The following is an 8507-nucleotide window of genomic DNA, read 5'->3' as shown; positions in this document are numbered from 1 at the left end:
CTCACAAATAACGGATATCCAGACGACATGATCCAGCAAGTCGTCAAAAAGAGATTAGAGGCTTTCCATAATCCGACCCCGAGGAACAACACACAAGACAAAGACAAAGAAATAGTGATATACCATCAGATACCATACAACAAACACCACGAAGATGAAAGGAAAGCCATCCTTGGTATACTGCGAAGAGGAACCACCCCCCCCCCTAGCGCCATATACAAAATAACAGCAAGGATTTACTGCAAACCAAACCTTACGGCCTCTTTGGTAATGAAAAATAGTACGGCCCCATCGACGGAGAAAGAGGTTAAATCTGATATAGTATACAAATTTGTCTGTGCTGACGAGCAGTGTCAGTCCCCCCAAAAATGCTATATCGGACACACAACCACCACACTCAAACGTCGCATGCAGGCCCACAGAAACCAAGGAGCCATTCATCAGCACTTTGTGGATACCCACAATAAAAAACCATCATTACAAGAACTTCTCACAAACACCAAAATAATACACAAGGAAGGCAACTACAATCGTTTATTGATATCAGAAGCAGTCAGCATCGCAATGCAACGTCCCAGCCTTAACATCCAACGTGAGGCAGACCGTTCCTTGCCCTCGTGTAGGAGGCAGACCTTCATCCGCGTGGGACAAAACCCCCACACGCGGACAGGAGCGCACACTGACATTCAGTGAATTAAACATATATGTAATTAATATATATTTTTATGTATAAGTGTGGTATATAATAACTTACTTTCACTTTTTTTATATAATTTCTGTTGGTTAACATATTTATTTTATGTCTTATTTTATGTTCCACTATAGTCTTTTGTAAATACTTAAAACTAGGTATCTGGCAATTGTACTACCTTTCCGTCCTCATGACGTCACAAAACGCATGTAGGCTCATATTTGTATCATTACGGGCTGCTCTGTGAGCAAGAGCCCGTGCTGGCACAAGGCCAGCTTAATCTTAAACAACAACAACATATTTGTATCAGTACGCTTGAAAACGTCAATACGTATAGGTTGACGAAACAGCTGTCGCGTGTAAAAATACTGGAGTAAATGGAAGAACCCCATTATGTGTCCATTAGTACCCTGAACAATGAAGTAAAGAAAATAATTAGAAAATATGAAGCAATTTCAAAAAAGCTGGTTAACAGTGAGAAAGCCATTCTATTCAATGAATGTTGTATCCTGTGAAAAATTGTTGCCCTAAGAAGTATTAAATATGAAAATATATATATATATATATATATATATATATATATATATATATATATATATATATGCTTAAAAAATCACTGTAGATGCACGTGACTTCATAAATAAGCGAATCCCACAGGAAAATGATAGTCAGAAATCCAAGCGCTTTCTTGTGTTGTACCTGAGACTTTTTCTCCAATTGTACTTCATTAACTCCTTGACAATGTCTGAGTAAAGACGAAAGCGCTTGGATTTCTGACTATCATTTTCCTGTGGGATTCGCGATATATATATATATATATATATATATATATATATATATACATATATATATATATATGTATATATATATATATATATATATATATATATATATATATATATATATATATATATATATATATATAATATATATATATACATATATATTATACTATATAATATATATATATATATATATATATATATATATATATATATATATATATATATATATATATATATATATATATATATATATATATATATATATATATATATATATATATATATATTATATATATCATATATATATATATTCGTAGCTTCAAGTACAAGAATATGCAACTCATGTCTTGAGACACTCACTCTTCAACCTCGAATGTGAGGTAAAATGAGAAACATGACACAAACATGAAGTTAGACATAAAAATTTAATGCGTAAGGCACTTCTAATTGAAATAAAGAAAAAAATTATATCCTTATTAATATAAAGGTTATGCCCTTATTTGGCAAACTGACAACGGTCTAGCATCGTGACCTCGTTAATATACCTGAGGTTCTGCTGACGTCGAGATGAAAAGAGCATATTTCCTATAAACAACTCTACGACGTTCCCTCTCACTCCACATCTTGCTTCATCACGTCACAACAACCATATACCGTATTACAGTTAACATTCATAATGACGACACAACTACTACGTGACAGATGACGCAGATCATGATGCACCTGTGTACAGGAAGATGGATACAGCTGTCAAGAATAAAGGGCCAAGAAAGGCGAGCCACATAATCAAGATAGAGGGAGAAGGTGTGCAAGATCAGCAGGGAGATCCAGATTTTGTTCAACAGGGAAGAAAGCGAACAGAGAAGGATTAACGAGCAAACGAAAACATCTAGAAACAAGATGCAAACGGGGGAGATGCCGTCCGAAGTGGAAGTAGTACCGGATTTGAATTCAGTGGACATTTTCAATGTTCATTGAGTTTGGGAGACAGAAGACAAGCAGAGTTGAGTGATGCGAGACTAGGAGGGTTTGTGTGAATTTGAAAATGGCTATGGCAGGGACTTTTATGGACATAAGACAGATAGTTTCAAGATTGAAGAATGGAGAGAAACCAGGAGCTAATGGGTTACACGCACAATGCTGCGATACGCATGTGAGAGTGAGGTTGACTGGTTATCGAAAATGGAAACAACTGTTAAACTGTGTGAAGTTCACGGGGACATGAATGACTAACAGGGAAGGTGTAAGGCAGGATTCTTGACTGAGAGAGTAAAAGGCGAGACAGAAAAGGAAGTAATGCTGCTGTCGAGTGTAGGTACAATCAGAACCTGCAATGGTCACTCGAGGATTTACCCAAAGGGAAACGATTCTTCTATTTGTAAAATCCTCTGAATTGTATATCTTGGTTTTGAGAGTGGTATGGTACGTGATTCTAATGAGCTCTTATAATCAGAATATGTTACGAAATCTTTGTTTCTAGTAGCATATTAGACCCAAAAACTCTGTTACCTGGAATGAGCATTGCATTAATTTTGCCGCGCATGTTTTGCTATGACACATGCATGAGACAAGTCCTTGATGCTGTTCATTCTGTGAGATATTGTGAGCAGTATAATTACGGCTCGTAATGAAAGTGTATAGAATTACTGTTATAATTTGTCCAACATTTGCGAGTACAAAGCATTACGATTCGTATCAGGCCCTGGAACAGAGAGAGAGAGAGAGAGAGAGAGAGAGAGAGAGAGAGAGAGAGAGAGAGAGAGAGAGAGCGTGGGATGAAACCTCCATCGGAACACAACCTAAAGAGGACCTTTCACCTAAACACGGTTCCTCTGGAATTCCTAAACCCGGGCAAGTGTTGTCGAAAACACTACAGTGCCCAGGATAACTAGATTCTGCGTCGAAACGCCTTTCTTTTTATGCCTGACAATGCAAAGTTTATGGCCCTTATGGCATATTTCATAAAACGAAATATGTTTTCTTTTTACCTGCGGTTAATTCTCTTTTACGCCCGACGACGCATATAAGTTATGCCCTCTTAGCATATTTCATAATCGGAGATATTTTCTTTTTCTTTTTACCAAAGGAAAGACATTATATTCCATTAACAAGGACTGGAAAATTTTCACCTGCTGTTATCGCTGACACAAAAGCACCTGACAATTCAATGAGAGTGAAGACATTAAATATTTTTTTCATTCGTTTGCTACTGTTTCATTCATCGTGTAAATTAGAAAGGAATTCTATTTACTGGATCAAGGACAATTTAAGTTGCTGGTATTCCTCACCAGAAAAAAAACACAAACCTAGCAATTTAATGCGTTAAATTGTTAAATATTCTTAATTTCTCCTCTTTATATAAAGACAGAAAGTGACAAAATATAACTAAGGTAAGCCGTCCAATCCTGAATTCCACAAAAACGGCAAAACTTTCGTCGTGTTGGCTTATGACACCTCCGGAATGCTCCCCAATCTGTGTCAGATGCCACAGACTTGAAACTGACCCGTGAGGGCACATCAGAAGTGCCGTTTCTTCTTATAGCTCAAAAACTGACAAGTATAACTGCCAGAACAAAGTTTATTTTTTTAGCGGCGTTTGCCACTGTCGTGTGAAAATGTTAAATGTTAAAGCAGTCACGGGCATTTCTTACTGTAAGGCAAGAACTGTTTTTCTCTTCTTTGTATATGTATATATATATTATATATATATATACTATATATATATATATATATATATATATGTATATATATATATATAATGTATATATATATATATAATATACATGTATATATATATATATATACATAATACATGTATATGTATTATATATATATATATATATATAGTATTATAACATATTATATACCATGTATATGTATATATATATATATATATATATTATATATATATATATAATATATATATATGATAGTCTTTTAAATCTTCAGCCGAAAACCATTATGGACAGACAGACAGACAACACAAGAGGATACCATAGAGTAACCAGCCTGCAGGGAGTTTTAAGGAGTTACAAGGATTAGGATGTCTCAAGGACTTATTAAACCATCCTAAGAGGAGACATCGTGCGCTCACTTATCTGTAGGAGCAGGTTTTACTGTTCGTCCACAGTGTCCTAATGATTTTTATCTAGCTTTCTTTTAAACTCTTCTACACCTTTGCTGTTTACAACTTCCAGTGGCAGAGAGAGAGAGAGAGAGAGAGAGAGAGAGAGAGCGAGAGAGAGAGAGAGAGAGAGAGAGAGAGAGAGAGAGAGAGAGAGAGACGCACTCAGGTTACAGGAAAAGGCGATAGAAATAAATAAATCAATAGATAAGACTTGGGAACACGAAAAAGAAGCTGATTTCCACAACTGTGCTACAATATTCCACTTTTAACTTCACCAAGATAAAAACCCTGGAAAAATGTATATATATTATATTCTGCAAAGTTGTGTTCTGGTATGTTATCTGAGTCATGAAACCTTTCGAAACAACAGACAGCAATCATTATCAGTCAAGTGGGTTTATTGAGTCACATTCAACCTCTAAGGTGCATATGCATCAAGCGAATCGACTCGATTCAGCTCACGAAAAATTAACACGATTCATGATTCGTCTTGATTCGCCACACTCATTTCAATGTATAACCGTTGACACCAAGCGAATCGAGTCAATTCGAATCGTGCCGATTCACCCGGTGTCAACGGCTGCGTTGAAATGAGTTCGGCGAATCAAGACGAATCACGAATCGTGTTGATTCTCCGTGAATAAACGTAGCCGAAGCAAACTTTACATTCAGATTCACCGAATCAAAAGGTGAAAGTTACGCTGAAGGCTTTAACATAAACGCCCTTTTGTCTCTTTAACAAAATCCTAAACAATTTTCCGCTGGAGAGCCTAAAATGGCTAGGAATGAATCTCCGAGTTAATAAACTCACAATTCGTTTGGTGAACAACAAAGGAGGTAAAGTAAATTACATCATTTTTTTCGGAAGATAGAGGCTCAGGTGCGAGTGTGTGCCTGCTAAGCCCTCAGCTCTCGCTAACGAAATTACCAAAGTAACTCACTCGACATTTTCAATTTCTAGCGTCGCTTTTCTGATGGACAAATAGTGAGATTTAGCAAATGTGTGAAAAGTTTCATTGTAAATAATAATGTGTTGAGTATGTACACACATATATATATCCATACGTATATAGAGATATATATGTCTATATGTATACCTGAATCACGAAAATATGGAACGTGATGAATATATAAATAAAGACAAATTCCACGGAGGAAAGAGGAACAGTGGAGAACTTGCAAGGCCTTTCGATTGCTTGTCCTTTTACTTCAGTCTGCTAAGTCAAGGACGAGAAGTCGAAAGGCCTTGCAGGACTCCGTCGTTTCTCTTTCCTCCGTGGAATTTGTCTTTATCTATACATACATACATACATACATACATACATACATACATACATACAGTACCTGTTTCCCCAAACCAAATCAGAAAGTGGCTTCCAAGAGAAGTCTAATACTAACACTGAACACTTATATAAAAAGAAATAAAACAACATAAATCTTAACACTGAACACTTGCATAGTGTATAAGAAGAAGTGAAGCCACATAACTCGGATCCTTGGTCGATGCATTGCCACTTTTGTCATATATTTTCAAAAAAAACCTTCACAATCTTCCAGATTCTTAATATAAATTCATTCTACAGCTCCTGGTGATAGCTGCGTATGCAAAACAAGTCATCAAATTGGAATAAAGGCAAATATGAATTTAATCTGAGCATTCAATACCTCCATTTTGCATTGAGTGTCGGCGTATTGATGCTTAACGTATTCAGTTGTAAAGGACTATTGTTCTCAGGCCATTACTCATAGACCCAAAGGCTTTCAAGTGTGCAAACTGATTTATTACTATTATATAAAGAATTAAAGGCAGGATTATGGTGGCTGGTGTGTTTGGGGTTACTGAGTGATAAAACAGGTCGGTAATGAAGTTTTTTTGTTTTTAGTTTTTGAAAAATAAAAAGTTTTTGTTTGCAATTTTATGATGAAAAGTATGAAAAATACAGTACCTCCACATACTAGACTCTCTCTCTCTCTCTCTCTCTCTCTCTCTCTCTCTCTCTCTCTCTCTCTCTCTCTCTCAAATGTAATGAGGCTTTAAGAAAAAATGTTTCATTAGAGATATAAATATGCATGACTGATGAACTTTCAAGGCATTGAATTCGTTAGACAAATTGAAACGAATGATTATTGACCACTCTAAGAAAATGTAGGCATTAGACAAACGAAAATGTAGGGTTAATGATCTTTTTAAGAAAATTTACAAGTTAGACACATGCAAAACAAACGACACTGAGAAAATGTAGATGTTCATCGAAGGAAAAGGCATGATTCATAATGGGCCTTTATAGACACGTTGCTTTAGACAAAAAAAAAAAAAAAAAAAAAAAAAAACGCACGAAAATATGACATTCAGAAAAGAAAAATTATGATTAACGACCCTCTGAGAGAAGATAACCTTTATACAAATGCAAAAGCGCGATCAACGACACTTTTCTTTATGAGAACGTCGAACGTTAGACGAAAGAAAACGTATGATTAATGACCTTTCTAGAAAATAAGAGAATGTATTTGAACGGAAGGAAGACATGCAACGTACCTATACTCTGTTTTTTTTTCATCTGTCCATCCGCCTGTGGTGTTTTTGTATGGTAACACTGCGTTCCGGGCTTTAGATAGTTACGGTATGTGTAAGTTTTAGGTAAATAAAAGGATATCTGGGTGTACATTTGCAACTGAAAAGTGATTTAATAATTTACTGTATGCGAATTACACAGTTAATATTCGAAATAGAATATTATTATAATCGTTGAATGTGAGCTGAATGTAACTATCTAAAGCCCGGGACGCAGTGTTACCATACAAAAACACCACAGGCGGATGGACAGATGAAAAAAAAACAGAGTATAGGGGATGTTGACAGCTTACGAGTGCAATGTTGAACTTACTCATTTCCTCTGGGCTGGATTTTATTTTTGTCAACAACACAAGAGCAAAAAGAAGAAGAAGAAGAAAAAGGAGTATCCTGTCACGCCTGCGCAGTAGTTTCCTACCTTTCTTCTGCGCATCTAAACCGTTGTTTCGAAAGCATTTACGTCGACCATCTCAACGAAAGCAGAAAATAAAAACTTTTCTGAAGATTTTTCAGTTGCTAGAACCTAAACACGTACACACACACACACACACACACACACACACACACACACACACACACATATATATATATATATATATATATATATATATATATATATATATACTATATCTGGTAAAAATGTTTTGTTACAACAGAATTCCATCTAATAAAAGGAGCCCATTAAAACGCCAAAATATAGAAAGAAAATATTATATTTCAGAGACTGCTGTCTCCCTCTTCAGGTAGATGAAGAAGAGACAGCAGTCTCTGAAATATAGCATTTTCTCTCTATATTTTGGCGTTTTAATGGCTCCTTTTATTATATATATATATATATATATATATATATATATATATATATATATATATATATATATATATATTTGTTTGTGTATTTATGTATTTTGTCTATGTGGCACTGATAAAGCATACACATAGCCACATAGTCGAGACATAAAACCGACATAATTCACGTGCAATAATATACCGGTGACCTTTAATTGAATTCTACAAGAGAGAGAGAGAGAGAGAGAGCGAGAGAGAGAGAGAGAGAGAGAGAGAGAGAGAGAGAGAGAGAGTCCACCTGCCCTTTGCTTCAGCATTATCGGATACGAAACTCCTAACGTGAGCGTCTGTGGGGGCATATTCTTATCGTCTGGACTGTCAGACAAAAGCTTTGCTTGCATTTATGGATTGTTCCTCTTTTAAAATCAAGCATAACTCAGCCTTCCCTCATTACGAAAAAAAGGAGAGGGTACATTTATTTCTATTTTTTAAGATGGGAGGTGCACGAGACAGGGGCGTCAATTTTGCAATGCGCTTTGTCGGCAT

This window comes from Macrobrachium nipponense, chromosome 38 (genome assembly GCF_015104395.2).
Source record: "Macrobrachium nipponense isolate FS-2020 chromosome 38, ASM1510439v2, whole genome shotgun sequence".
NCBI classification, from domain to species: domain Eukaryota; kingdom Metazoa; phylum Arthropoda; class Malacostraca; order Decapoda; family Palaemonidae; genus Macrobrachium; species Macrobrachium nipponense.
This window is presented reverse-complemented; position numbering follows the sequence as displayed.